A 15610-nucleotide genomic window follows, 5' to 3' on the forward strand; every position below is an offset into this window, starting at 1 on the left:
TCATATTGTTCAGGGATCTGCAGTTGTTATTAATCTCTACCTTTTTTCTGCTTTCTTTCCTTTTTTTCTGTGGTGGTGTTTTGCGCCACCACCACTTCTTCATGGTACTGTAATGTGATGCTCTAATGAATGCAGGTTTCTCTTGTCCATGAGACTTACTGCTGTGAATCCTCTGGGATGAAACCTAGAAACAATTAATGACTTAACCATATTTATGTTATGTAAATGCTCAGTGGGGACTAGGTGGTCTTTTGACCTTGCGACCTATTTTGATTTTATTTTTTTTTTTCTTCGGCTTTTTTAAAGTTTTTTTTCATTCTCCTGGTCATTTGACCTTATCATTGTACTCATCTTTAGATGTTAATACATTAATACAATGTTAATACATTAGACTCTACATTTCTACTAATTATATATTTATATTATCCATCCATCCATCCATTGTCTCCCGCTTATCCGAGGTCGGGTCGCGGTGGCAGCAGCTTGAGCAGAGATGCCCAGACTTCCCTCTCCCCGGCCACTTCTTCTAGCTCTTCCGGGAGAATCCCAAGGCGTTCCCAGGCCAGTCGAGAGACATAGTCCCTCCAGCGTGTCCTGGGTCTTCCCCGGGGCCTCCTCCCGGTTAGACGTGCCCGGAACACCTCACCAGGGAGGCGTCCAGGAGGCATCCTGATCAGATGCCCGAGCCACCTCATCTGACTCCTCTCGATGCGGAGGAGCAGCGGCTCTACTCTGAGCCCCTCCCGGATGACTGAGCTTTTCACCCTATCTTTAAGGGAAAGCCCAGACACCCTGCGGAGGAAACTCATTTCAGCCGCTTGTATTCGCGATCTCGTTCTTTCGGTCACTACCCATAGCTCATGACCATAGGTGAGGGTAGGAACATATATCGACTGGTAAATTGAGAGCTTCGCCTTGCGGCTCAGCTCCTTTTTCACCACGACAAACCGATGCAGCGCCCGCATTACTGCGGATGCCGCACCGATCCGCCTGTCGATCTCACGCTCCATTTCTTTTCCTATTACTATTTTTCTGTCATTCTTATTATTGTCTAATTTAACTTGATTTTCTTGTAATAATTTCTTTGACATCTTGTAAAGCACATTGAGGTACATTCTCTGTATTAAAATGTGAGATAGAAACAAATGCTTATGATTTTACAAAATTAAACTTTTTTTTTTAAAGTGGTCACTAGCAGAAGCCATAGAAGACAGGGCAGATATTCATTACTTAATAATCAAACCTACAAAGGAGAAATAACATGAGAAAGCACTCCCATAAGCTGACATCATTGTATCAGAACATAACAAAATTAAGAAAGTTTTAACTGGAACAAGCCATTGACATATCTTTTTAATCTTTATTCAACTTTTTCTAAAACTCTTGACATCTGAAGATCATGAAAATATTACTATTTACGACTAGTGCTGGGCAGTATACCGGTTCATACCAAAAACCGTTTTTTATTTTTGTTATGTTTATGGATTTTTCATATACCGCAACATCGGTTTAAATAGCCTAAACAACGTTCGGAACATGGCGCAGAGGGAAACTGTTTAAAGAGGGACCTTTTTCACTGCTGCACCGCTAAACACACATACAATGGAGTACATGCGTTAGTGGAGGTATTGAACGGTGGCCATGCAAACCTGTATTAATACTTGTGTGCACATTAAAATATTTTTTTGTACAATGTACAATTCTCATGATAGTGTAATAGGTTATTCTTAGCCAGTCTACTGCAGTAATTGCAGTGGAAAATGTGGTTAACATCCATTCATGCATGAGGAAAAAATACAGTTGAATACTGTGAAACCAGTATAATTTTGAAAAATACCGTGATATAGAATTTTGGTCATACCGCCCAGCACTATTTACGACACTCCTTAATTTATTCCATATATCTTTGATTCAGTATGTGAAAAAATAATTTTTGACATCTGTGCAGAACTTGCCCTTAGTCAACTTCTCTATGCCCCAGTGTTCTTACTGAGGAACTTTAAATCTACAGCTGATACCTACTACTATTAAATCCCTCACAATTTTTTAAAAATTCTATCATAACATAACATTCTCAAACCCACCTAATTAAATTAGGCCAGAGCCTGTTCACGTAGCATTGGGTGTAAAACTGGAAACAGACCTTGACAGGGCACCAGTCCACAAAAAGCCCAACATTTCTATCACATCACTACTTAATTTTTGTTTTCTTCAAGCTTTCCTTGTACCTCACATTGCACAGTCTTGGGATAAGTCAAGTAGCTTGTCTCTGCGTCTTCTCCACCTGCAAAATGTCATTTCTGTAATATGGAGAACTTTCTTTCCAACACTATTGGAGAGGAGGTCTCACAAGGTCATTGTAAATTTTTATTATAATCTCCCTGTACTGTTACTTAACAAAGTGTGCTGTGAAACTCAACATCCTTTTAGCCCTTTTAATTACTTCAGTACATCACCAGGATGTGTACAGTGATGAGCCCAGTTCAGTTTCCATCAGTATTATTAGGATTGTCAGATTAGCACTGATTATTCAATTACAATTTACTAGCTTTGAGATCAGCATTGAGAAATCAAGAACAACCCTCAAATATAATCCCAACCTAATTACTAATTACTGGACAAAACCTCGACATGAACAAGAGAATCTTCTGGACTACATTTTTAAAATTTCCAGTTTGGAACCAGACACCAAAATAGCAAGATTCCTAGAGACATAGGCAAGGCTAAATAAAACAAAACTTGTGTAATAATTCACTACAGTGCCCTTTTAGATGACACATGAAGAAAAAGATTTTTTTGTTCATAATCTAACCACAAGGGAGTACCACTGAGCTCCAAACCTCAGGCACAATATCACCCAACATAGTCCCAGGTTTTATTACATCAAAATACCTCACCAAGTGTACACATTCAATAAAACCATAATTACAAAACAAAGTGAATACTTTCTCTCTTTTGCCACTCTTCCTTTCTATTGTCGCTCACTGCCTCCTGACTCTAACTCTCCGAGATGAGGCTGTGGGCTTCTTTTAAAGTGGAACTGGGACTGCTTCCGGTGTCACTACACAAGGACCTCAACAGGGCTGCACTTCCATTTCCACCCTGCAGGTGTCCTAATCAGGATCAGCCTTTAGGAACACTGCCACCTGCCATGTGGGAGAATGTACTGCTCCTGACATCTATCATTCCCTAGTTCATCTAATATTCCTTATTCCCAACCATGACTAAGCTTGTAGGGCGTCCCTCCATCCTGCTTAGCCATACCATTTATCTCACATGGGAGCTTATTACATCCATGGTGTGATGGGTGGCCACGGCCATTACCTGGCCGGGTGCCAATAGAATGGAGTGGGGGAGAGAGGATTGCTGATGCAAAACCTCCTCTGGGACACTAGAGGCAGCCCTCCTGGGTGGCTGTGGCACCACGGATTCCCACAGGGCATGCTGGGAGCTGGAGCTTGGTGCAGCCCTGTTGGGTTCCATGGAGGCCACCAGGAGGAGCTGAAGAGCCCTGTCCTGGACTTCCACCACAACTGGGAGTGATTCCAGGTGATCCTGATGAACCACATGGAGCACTCCCAGGTGCTGAATAAAAGGAGCCATCTCACTCTATGCTGGGGGCCAGAGTCGGGAGCAAGGTTATTATAGTTAATGAAAACTAAAATCAAAACTGAAAGTTTTGTTAAAAAACATTTTCATGAACTGAAATAAAATAATTAACAAAGCCAAAATGAAAAACTAAAACTAAATGAAACTATTAAAGTAGCTGGAAAGACTAAGTGAAATAAAATAATATACTAAAAATATTTTTAGTTTTCATTTTTGAATGAACATTCTTGCCATTAGTCTTTAACCTTTGTAACTTTTAACTCTAAAACAGAAAGTACTCCACCACAAGCCGTCTGCAGATATTTATCCAGTGAATGGCAGCTGGTGATGGAGGGCAGGTGTTCACACAGCATTTGCGGTGACAGAGAGAGCTGAATACTGACGTGTAAAGTGTGTGAAATAGAAAGTGATTTACATGCCGCCTTTCTTTGCACTTGTTGTATATCGAGATGTACATCAAACACCTGAAATCGGAATGTGCTAGTCCACAAAGCCTTTACCGTATGGACAGAAAAATCAGTAACATTTTGTTGCCAGTAATTCACCTGCCACTTCGAACAGGAGAAATCCTTTCTGAAAATAAAACAGCACTGATCGAGAGGCTGACAGTGTCATTATATAAGATCAGCATATTGTTGCAGACCAATCACTTTTGCTTTAAAACAGCCGTTTAACAATGAAGCGATACAAACCTTGTAAAATTCCTGACTTGGCAATATCTCTACTGAACTAGAGGTAGGTAGGTGAATAGAAACTGCCAACTGTTGAAAAACTAAACATACTAATGTGTTTTTGTATTTATTCTAAATTTATTAACTTATCTTTTTAAATTTATATTCACAACTCAAAATATCTGCTATTATGAAAATAATCCAGTAGCAGAATTATGTTTAAAATATTTGTCCCCCTTTTTTCAATTTTTCTCTCTCTCTAAAAACAGATAGTTGAAATATCATATTCTTTTTGTTCTTAACATCAGCCATATAATGCATATTGTATACCAGGGATTTTTCCTGCTTTGCATCCAAACCTGCTGGGGTAGGCTCCAGGTTTCCTGCCATCCTGCTCTGGATAAACATGTTTAGATAATGTATATATTGTTCTTAATCTCAGATGCTATCTCTGTCATTTTGTGCCTGTCCACACTCCTACTACCTTCTTTTGCACTGCTCATTAAGGGTTTACTGCTCTTATGCATGGGCTATTCAAGTCTCACTTCCCCTAATCATGACACCATATTTGTTTCCCTTAATACAGTTAGGTAGGATCTACACACTAATTCAAGCCTAAGAGTCCCATTCTTCCTAAGTCCCAATGATTTTCATGATCACACCTGACAGAACACAGTAGAATGTATTTTCTGATTTTTGATAACTTTTCAGGCCTCCAGGTGGCAAAATTCTGTCTATAAATTGTATATGCCTGAGATGGAATCAAAGATCAATATGGCTGGTAGAAAATAAAAAACCCAGTATGGGAGATTTTTTAATGCACTGTTGAAGACATTCATTATAAGCACATTGTCTTGGAGCAAGATATGTTGTGTGGTATAGACATTTACAGTAAAAAAAAAACAAAACCCTCAAACCTTAAAATTCCCCTAAATTTCATTTCAAATTGGCCCATTCTGGGCAATAAAAGGAAAAGATAAAAAGTGCCAACAATCAGTGCATATTTGTTCACCACAAATGACAATGAAAATATTTTAAAAATTATAAAATTGTATAAAATTGTTCATATTTAGTATCTGGTTTTGATTATGCTTGTTTTTATTAGACAAAAACAAAACTAGATAGTAAACATTGGCATTGTACTAACCAATCTCTCTCTCTCATTTTTCCTAGGGCACGACGCGGAAGCGGAAGCAGCAGCAGACAATGGCCGACAGTGAGACGAATCGCGTTGCAGTCATAGTCAAGGAACTCCAGGTGCTCGACGAACTGATTCAGAAACTCCTGTCCAGACGAAGATACCTTAGAGATCTGAAGGCTCGGCTGCTGGATAAACCGTCCTCGCCATCTGTAATCGGCGTAACATCCACCCCGCGTTGTGCAGCTCAAGTGAACTTCACCCCCGCGCCACGTAGGAGCGACAACGACAATACCGATGAAGACCTCAGCGTATTTCAGCTATGCAGGCGGGGGTTCAAGGCCAGAACACCTCCATCGGCACAGGCAAGCATCTTAACTCAGAACCGGTTCGACCCTCTCCGCATCCCCAGTTCGCCGTCAGCCCCTGGTGATGTAATAGTGGTAGGTGATTCTATTGTTAGAAACCTCAATATCGCATGCCCTAATAGAAAATCGTTTGTTTCTTGTTTTCCCGGTGCTCGTGTCTGAGATGTGATGAGACGTGCGCCGGCAATCTACGATAAGCACAAGAACAGGGCAGTTGGAGCAATTGTTTTGCATGCCGGCGTAAACAATATAAGGCACCAACAATTGGAAATCCTCAAGGCTGACTTTGCAGCATTAATTAAAGACATGAAGGAGAGGGCCCCATCGGCAAAGATCTTCATCTCGGGTCCACTGCCTCTTGTCAGACGATCAAACGAGTACTACAGTCGTCTGCTAGGATTAAACAACTGGCTGCAGGGCTTCTGCAAGAATCAAGACATCGGGTTCATCAACAACTGGGACCTCTTTTGGGAAAGACCGCGTTTTTTCAAGAGAGATGGCCTGCATCCGAACAGTTTCGGCGCCGGGTCCTCTCCAAAAACATATCTAAGGTAATTCGTTTATCTTGACTATCTATCTCTGCTTTTAACCCCTTCTGAAATGCTACTCCTGTGCTTGGTCATGATAATTGTTTAGTAAAATCTTCCATAAAAGTGCACTACATAAATACTGTAATAACCAATCTTAATGCACATAGAAAATCTAGGCAATACGGCATAAACACCATTAATTTAATTAAAGTTACTACTTTAGATGAACAATGTATTAAAACTATAAAAACAGATTATAGATTAAACAAAAAATACACACAGAGCGGCGCTAATAAAAATAACTTAGTTCCTGTTCCATATATCAATAACGCACATAGTATGCATCTCTGCCCCTCGGAAACATTAAATATGGCACTATTAAATATTAGAGCTTTAACTAACAAGTCGTTTTTTATAAATGATCTTATTAGTGATAAAAAAATAGACTTTATTGCACTAAGTGAAACGTGGCTTAGCTCAGATGGCGCAGCTGTTTTAATCAAATCTGCGCCTCCGGATTACAGTTTTACTCATCCAGATCGCCAAGGAAAGAGAGGCGGCGGCTTGGCAAACATTTACTTGAGCCGGTTAAAATGTAAAGATGTCAGTTTTGGTAAATTCAAGTCCTTTGAGTATCTCGCCGTTGTTATTCATGGAGATTCTCACGTTCTAGTATTATCCGTGTATAGACCTCCTACATTCAACGCGTCTTTCTTTGAGGAATTCTCTGACTTGATGTCAATTTTAATTACGAACTATGACATTCTCTTAATAGTCGGCAACTTTAATTTTCATATAGATAATCAATGTGACCAAAAAGTAAAAGGATTCATGAACCTCCTGGACTCTCTTGATTTGAGACAGCTCGTTAATCAGCCTACACATAAAGCATGTCATATGTTAGACTTAGTAATTACTAAAGGACTAAAAGTTGATATAAAGCAGGTCATTGATACGGGTCTATCAGACCATTTTCTTCTACTTTTTAATATAGAAATAATGATAGAAAACACTCATGAGAAGCATATTGTTAAAAAACGCTTCTTTGATTCATCAGCAGCTTTAAATCTTACAAACATTCTAAGCAATCAGTCCGTTTATAGTGCCAACTATAATAGCGAGGATAATGTAAATAATAAGGTGGAAAGATTTAATACTAAGGTGAGAGCTGCTGTTGACATAGTTGCACCTGACAAGACAGTTAAAAAATTTTCTAGACCCAAAGAGTGTCTGATTTAAAGAGAAGAGCTGAGAGTAAATGGAGAAAAACTAAACTAACTATTGACTATGAAATATTAAAAGTCCATCTTGAGAGGAGCTGCTATTTCTCTAAGATTATAAATAATAATGCTAGTAATCCCAGAGTCTTATTTTCGACGATTGATCGTCTGTTAAACCCAGGTAACACAAAGGAATGCCTCCTAAGTACTTCCAGTAAAACCTGTGAGGCTATCGCTGTATTTTTCAATCAAAAAATTAATGATATTAGAAATAACATAGTATATTTCCCCAACACTAAGGATTCTCCTAAACCCAAGTATTCCGGTATAAACAAACTAAATTCTTTCACTAGGATAGATTTATCTGATTTACATAAAATAATTTCTCAAATGAAACCCTCCACCTGTGCCCTTGACCCAATACCAACACATTTTTTCAAAGAAGTATCAGGCGTGCTAATTGATAATGTTCCTGACATAGTAAATTCGTCATTAGATACAGGGGTCTTCCCAGACTGTCTTAAGACTGCTGTAGTTAAACCCCAACTTAAGAAAAATAATCTCGACCCCTCTGCTCTTGAAAATTATAGACCCATCTCTAACCTGCCTTTCTTAAGTAAAATTCTAGAGAAGGCAGTCATTATGCAGTTAAATGAGCAACTCAATAAACATGCTATTCTTGATAAATTTCAGTCAGGTTTTAGAACAAATCACAGCACAGAAACTGCACTCGTTAAAGTAGTAAATGACTTGCGTGTAAATGCAGACAGAGGCCATTTATCTGTTCTCATCCTCTTAGATCTGAATGCCACATTTGACACCATTGATTGTAATATTCTTAGAAATCGCCTTAGTCAATGGGTGGGCCTCTCTGGCAGCGTCTTAAATCGGTTTGAATCCTACCTGGCAGGGAGAAAATTCTTTGTTAGTTGTGGTAATTACAACTCAAAGACACATGATATCCTATATGGTGTTCCACAAGGCTCTATCCTGGGTCCGCTGCTCTTCTCAATCTACAAGCTTCCATTAGGTCAGATTATCTCAGGACATAACGTGAGCTACCACAGCTATGCTGATGACACACAGCTGAATTTATCAATAGCACCTGATGACCCCCATTCTCTTGATTCACTAACACAATGTCTAACCTGTATCTCAGAATGGATGAATAGTAACTTTCTCAAATTAAATAAAGAGAAAACCGAAATCTTAGTGATTGGCAATAATGGATACAATGAGGCTATTAGAAATAAACTGGATGCATTAGGATTAAAAGTCAAAACGGAGGTAAAAAGCTTAGGGGTAACCGTTGACTGTAATTTAAATTTTAAATCGCATATTAATCAGATCACTAGGACAGCATTTTTTCACTTAAGAAACATAGCAAAAGTTAAACCTCTTATATCATCGAAAGATGCAGAGAAATTAGTACACGCATTTGTTTTCAGTCGACTAGATTACTGTAACGCACTCCTCTCAGGACTGCCCAAAAAAGACATAAATCGTTTGCAACTAGTGCAGAATGCAGCTGCTAGAATCCTTACCAGGAAAAGAAAATCCGAACACATTTCTCCAGTTTTGATGTCACTACGCTGGTTACCTGTGTCATTCAGAATTGACTTTAAAATTCTGCTTATGGTTTATAAAGCCTTAAATAATCTCGCCCCATCTTATATATCGGAATGTCTGACACCTTATATTCCAAATCGTAACCTCAGATCCTCAACTGAGTGTCTCCTTAGAATTCCAAGAGCAAAACTTAAAAGAAGTGGTGAAGCGGCATTCTGCTGTTATGCACCTAAAATCTGGAATTGCCTGCCAATAGGAATTCGCCAGGCTAATACAGTGGAGCACTTACTTTTACATGGCCTTCTCATAACTTCACTGTAATTTAATCCTGATACTCTGTATATCCAATTCATTATAATAACTATTCATGGTGGCTCTAAAATCTGTACTAACCCCTACTCTCTCTTCTGTTTCCTTTTCCAGTGTCCTTTTGGTGGTGCCACCACCATCTACTCAAAGCACCGTGATGTTCCAACAGTGATGGATTAAAAGCCAGAAGTATGCATGACCTTTATCATCAAGTCCTTCCGTGAGAACCCTAAATACAAAGAGGACTATTTCATTGATGTTAGGTAAAATGCCCTGAGGGGACTGGGAGGTCTCGTGGCTTGGAACCCCTGCAGATTTTATTTTTTTTTCTCCAGCCGTCTGGAGTTTTTTTTTTTTTTCTGTCCTCCTTGGCCATCGGACCTTACTCTTTTTCTATGTTAACTAATGTTGTCTTATTTAAATTTCTTATTTTGTCTTTTATTTTTCTTTTCTTCATTATGTAAAGCACTTTGAGCTATCTTTTTTGTATGAAAATGTGCTATGTAATAAATGTTGTTGTTGTTGTTATATTAGAATGATCTAATGTGAAACAAGCAAGTGAGATTACTAATTCTCTTTGACCACAGTACCCATACAGGTTTATAGTCACCTGTTTTTTTTAATATTTAAAACCTTTTTTGAAACTGTAGGTATTTATTTTCTGTAAATGTTTGTCACGTAAAATCTGAAATCTTACTGTTGCTATAAAACATCCCTGTAGCTTGAAACATTATTGCAGATACATATTCACTTTTGTCTGTAGCCATGACAATGGGTTTATATTCTTTGTGTACCAGTCACTAAGTTGTCATGACACAGTAGTATATTAGTAGTAGTATACACCTATTCTTTTCAATCACTTCTGTTTTTTTAATGCTGAACTTTAGGGAGTGACAACAGAGTGATAGTGATGTGGCCTCATATATATGGCCAGTGCAATTTTCTGTGCTGTAGTGTGCTGAGCTAGTAACATCACTTGAAGAGATGCTCACCAAATCAATAAGCTAATTAAAAGGGCAAGCTCAGTTATAGGATGCACTTTGAAACTCCTGGAGGTAGTAGTGAAGCACAGAATTAAAACAAAATGGAGTGCCATTATGAAGAATGCTACACATCCTCTCTCAGACACACTAACACTGTGTACTTTCAGGCAATTAATTATTCAGTAGAAGTATGTCAAGAAACGCTGCTGGGGCTCCTTTATACCAATAACAATATGTCAGTATAATTCCTCACTGTGACTGTGACAGCCAAGTCAGAACTTTTCTTTCTTTTTCATTTTCTAGATTTATGGTCATTCTGGTGTGTGTTCAGACCTAATGTGTGTGTATATTTATTTATTTACTTACTGTTTTATCTACCTATTTATATATTTATTTATTTAAAAGGTTTCTATAAAAAGCCAAACTTCCCCCTAGGGAACAGCGAAACCTGCTGAAATTCACCAAGCAGGTATACACAATGACTGATGGAAGAAGGCCTTGCTCAGTGCTAATTTATTCCTTATGCCAGTACAGTATAGTGAAACATTTAATGATACAATGGTAATTCTGTCTGTTTCGATCACACTGTACAATTTCAAACCTCTATTGAACCTGACATGCCTTACATTCCTCTTTCTTTGTACAGTAATCCCTCGCTATATCGCGCTTCGCCTTTCGCGGCTTCACTCCATCGCGGATTTTATATGTAAGCATATTTAAATATATATCGCGGATTTTTTGCTGGTTCGCGGATTTCTGCGGACAATGGATCTTTTAATTTCTTGTACATGCTTCCTCAGTTGGTTTGCCCAGTTGATTTCATACAAGGGACGCTATTGGCAGATGGCTGAGAAGCTACCCAACTTACTTTTCTCCCTCTCTTGCACTGAGTTTCTCTGATCCTGACGTAGGGGGATTGAGCAGGGGGGCTGTTCACAAACCTAGACGATACGGACGCTCGTCTAAAAATGCTGAAAGATTATCTTCACGTTGCTACCTTCTGTGCAAGCTGCTTCCTGAAGCAACATGCTGCACGGTGCTTCACATACGTAAGAGCTCAAAGGGCACGTATTGATTTTTCACTGTTTGTTTTTATCTGTCTCTCTCTCTCTCTCTCTCTCTCTCTCTGCTCCTGACAGAGGGGGTGTGAGCTGCCGCCTTCAACAGCTTTGTGCCGCGGTGCTTCGCATACTTAAAAGCCAAACAGCCCTATTGATTTGTTTGCTTTTGTCTCTCTCTCTCTCTCTGACATGCTCTGCTCCTGACTCGCACTCCTTTGAAGAGGAAGATATGTTTGCATTCTTTTAATTGTGAGACGGAACTGTCATCTCTGTCTTGTCATGGAGCACAGTTTAAACTTTTGAAAAAGAGACAAATGTTTGTTTGCAGTGTTTGAATAATGTTCCTGTCTCTCTACAACCTCCTGTGTTTCTGCGCAAATCTGTGACCCAAGCATGACAATATAAAAATAATCATATAAACATATGGTTTCTACTTCGCGGATTTTCTTATTTCGCGGGTGGCTCTGGAACGCAACCCCCGCGATGGAGGAGGGATTACTGTACTGTATGTCTTGCTGCCATTTTCACTGGATATTCTATCTCTTACAACCCTCTTTCTTTGTGCTTCTTGTTGCCTTTATTTGTCAGCCATCCCAGCCACGTTATAGATGCCGGACGATGCGACACTCAGACATATGCCACCCAGTTTATTAACTTATTCCGGCCACTTGCTGGACATTCTCACCCTCTTGTGGATGCAGGATGACATTGCATATGACACGGATGCTGGATAGACAAATGTCTATGTAGAGAGATTTCATAGTTACAGAGTGAAATTTTAGTGTTCAGCCAAAAATGGAGTACTAATGAAACCAACAATTTCCACAGGGTGTTTCAGATACTGAGTAATATGACTTATAACTACTTTAGTCACATATACTCCCAACAATATAAGTTTATATAAAGCCTTGAGGTTAAGTTACTTCTGTAAGTATTAAAAAACATTTTGCTCCTGCTGAAACCTAACAGTAGGATTCTGCTTTTACAGGAAATAGCTCCTTCCAGCTGAAATATAATAAATAAAACTGAATTTCCGTCAGAAATTCCATCATAAGAGAAACTTGTTAGTACAGACGGATAAAAATATTTTCCATTTTCTTTCTGATACAGTTCTAATGTACATATTACATGATACTCTAAGTCAATGTTAGGCAGAATTAGATGATTTGACATCTAGTATTCACATTGTAAGACTGTTACAGAACATAAGGCAGGAATTAGCCTTGGATGTGACATCAGTCTTTGATAGGGCACATTCACAAACTTTTATGGAAATTTCCATAGGACTAACTTTGACATGCCAATTGACCTAATGTTCATGTGTTTAGAATTTAGCAGGAAATCAGAGCATCCAGAAGTAACCCTTGCAATCACAATGAAAACACACAGAATATACAAGTACACAAATATTGCTCACTTTGCATACCAACTCATCCTAACAATTCTGTGTCATTTGTTATAGTATTCAAAGTGATTTGTGAGCTGTAAACTATTTTTTGTGCTCAACTATAACTCTCTTACCAATTTCAGTTTAAATCTCACAAGTGGATTGTTGAATAGATGTAACAAAATGGGGAAAAAACAAACTGACAATTTTTGATGCATAACATATGAACAGTCTGGATTATTTTAACACGATGAAGATTTTAAGTCTTTTCTGTGTATCTTATATTATTTTGTTAGTCGATTGGATCAGTATTTCAGTACCCATTACTTGTGCTTCCATCTGAGATGCACAGCTCTGTCTAACACAGGTGCTCAGTGCTACATGTTGTAACTGTTATCTCAGCCTTGTCCTCCTTGTCACTCTCCCTGGGACTGACTTGAAGCTTACCATTCTACCTTAATTATGTGGATTGGTACAACAGAAGTACACCTTAACAGTTGTGACTTACAGCAATTCCTACATCCAAAGTATATTTAAAAAATTGGAAGTCGATGACTCTGCTCAGTTTGAGTTAAAATATGATTTAGGTTTTAATTGTGAAAATCAAAATAATTGAAACATATAGGCAATTTAGATAAACTCCCATTGTGTGCCCAAATAAAACAAACTACCTGATGCTGCAGGAATAAGGAAGAGATTTGACATGGTTCATTAATTATGTGTTTTGCCTTCAGCAATGGAAGTAATTAATCAAGTAATTAAACAACAATTTAATCGAATAATTAAAGCTCCTACTTTATTTACCTTACTTTCCTCTGTTGTAGGAGGCATGTCTTCAGATATTAGACTTATATCAAGGTAACTGAAACACACTTGTTTTAAGAAACAGAATTTATTGATAAACACAAGGATTATAGAAATTTGATAACTGCATATATATTGACATATAACACAGGAAGCAGACAGCCTAGACAGGCTGTTTATTTGCTATTTAGAGTTCCAACTTATCTTGACACAGATAAATAGTTTTCCGATACAAAGTCCTTAAAGATGATATCAGATGTTGTGTGGACCTGTTGCTTTGTTGCTGCCCCGGGTTCAAGTGCAGAATTCCTCTTGCATTGGAGTGCACTCTTTCTCTTTGGTGCATGATCCTTTGTCCATGGTGTCATTTGCTTTTCTCAGTTAATTTCTTTGCTGTGTCCTCTGCAACTTCGTAGGGAAAAGCATTATTGTTTCTGGTATAAGAGTTTAGATGCTGAAGTTCCCTTCTTGAAGTAATTGCTGCTGTGCTTGGCTTGGCAAACTGAATCTCAGCTTCCAGGTCCACAAAGAGAAGAGACTGTCAGTGTTCAGAGAAAGCGCCACATCAGATTTTTAGTTTTAGACAGTAGTGGGTTTCAGAGATTTGCAGTCACTTTGGAGAGTGTGCACAGAGAGTTCCCCAAAGAGTTTCCTCAGAATTTCCTTGAGAGATATGACTGCAACTTTTAAGGAATATATAACCTCCTGTGATTGGATTAAAGTCACTTCCAGTTACAAAATCAGTGCCTTCTCATATGTGCATTATTTTGTCCATGACAGTTGTCACTTGTTGAATTTTATCTCTTTTTGAGTGTCTATTTGGCACCTCCTGGTTTGAAAGAGTCTGCAGAGAGGCTTCCCATTCAACTCTGATTTACACCTTTCTTATAGGATGAAATACAACCTAGTTTTGGTATGAAGACTTCAGCCACTTACTCTGGAATACAAGTCAGGGTTTGGCACAGATGAATAGCCGTGTCTCTGTTAAATCTGCTGTCTGAACAGGTCTGTTATGCCAGTAAAGCCTAGTAAAATGATCAATGCCCTTTTTTTCCTGCAATGATAATACAGCCTGACTTAACACAAAGTTGATAGTAAAGCATTAGCACTTTGTGAATTCATCACACTTTAGAAAGCTTGATATGTTATGTGGTTAACTTGAAAACCATATCCATTTAATATCCTTTCAATGAATGGCTATAAAAGTGATAACCCCACTGTTCAATTGTATTTATTATATATTTCCTTCAAAACAGTGATTTGGCTGAATTATTGACATATTTAAGCTGCCTTTCTTTGACAGTTGAGTGTGATTCTAATGTATATTTTCAAAACCTCCATCACTGTCTGTTTTATTTGGAGTGGCCAAATAGTACAGCAAACTCCTCACAACTAGTCTAGTATTCAACTAATATAGCTTCAGCTAACATAGCCCTTGCAGTTCTTATCATGTGTTAGCCTACAATATAAAGGCTGAGAGAAAATCTGGGATGGATCAAGAAAGTAAGAAATAATTAGAAATTTCCAATACTGAAGTTTCAACTTCACGTAAGAAACAAAAACTTGTTCCCTTTAACTATAATCTCTGTTTCTTTTGTGCTCAATAAGAGGACTTATCTTTGTAAACTTTTGTTTCTTTTTCAGCATTCAGCAGTAAACTTCAGTCATATCACTAAAGGATTCTGACTCTGCCAATAAATTGGATTCTGAGTCTTACATACTTATCTGTTACAAAGTGTCTATTCTAATTTCTGCCTTTATACCAAGTTATTCTGTTAATGTGGGTCTGCTATTAACGTTACTCCTCTCTTTCTAAGCTCTCTTTTAAGTTTCAAATTAAGACTGGCAATGCTGCAAAAAGTCAAGGTTGAAGACTGTTGAAGAAATACTCAAATACACGAAAATAATATTTTTTATATCTGTTACTTATCCTTTGCTTGTAGTGATGGCCAAAAAAAACA

Source organism: Erpetoichthys calabaricus, chromosome 3 (genome assembly GCF_900747795.2).
Source record: "Erpetoichthys calabaricus chromosome 3, fErpCal1.3, whole genome shotgun sequence".
In the NCBI taxonomy this organism is placed as follows: Eukaryota; Metazoa; Chordata; class Cladistia; order Polypteriformes; family Polypteridae; genus Erpetoichthys; species Erpetoichthys calabaricus.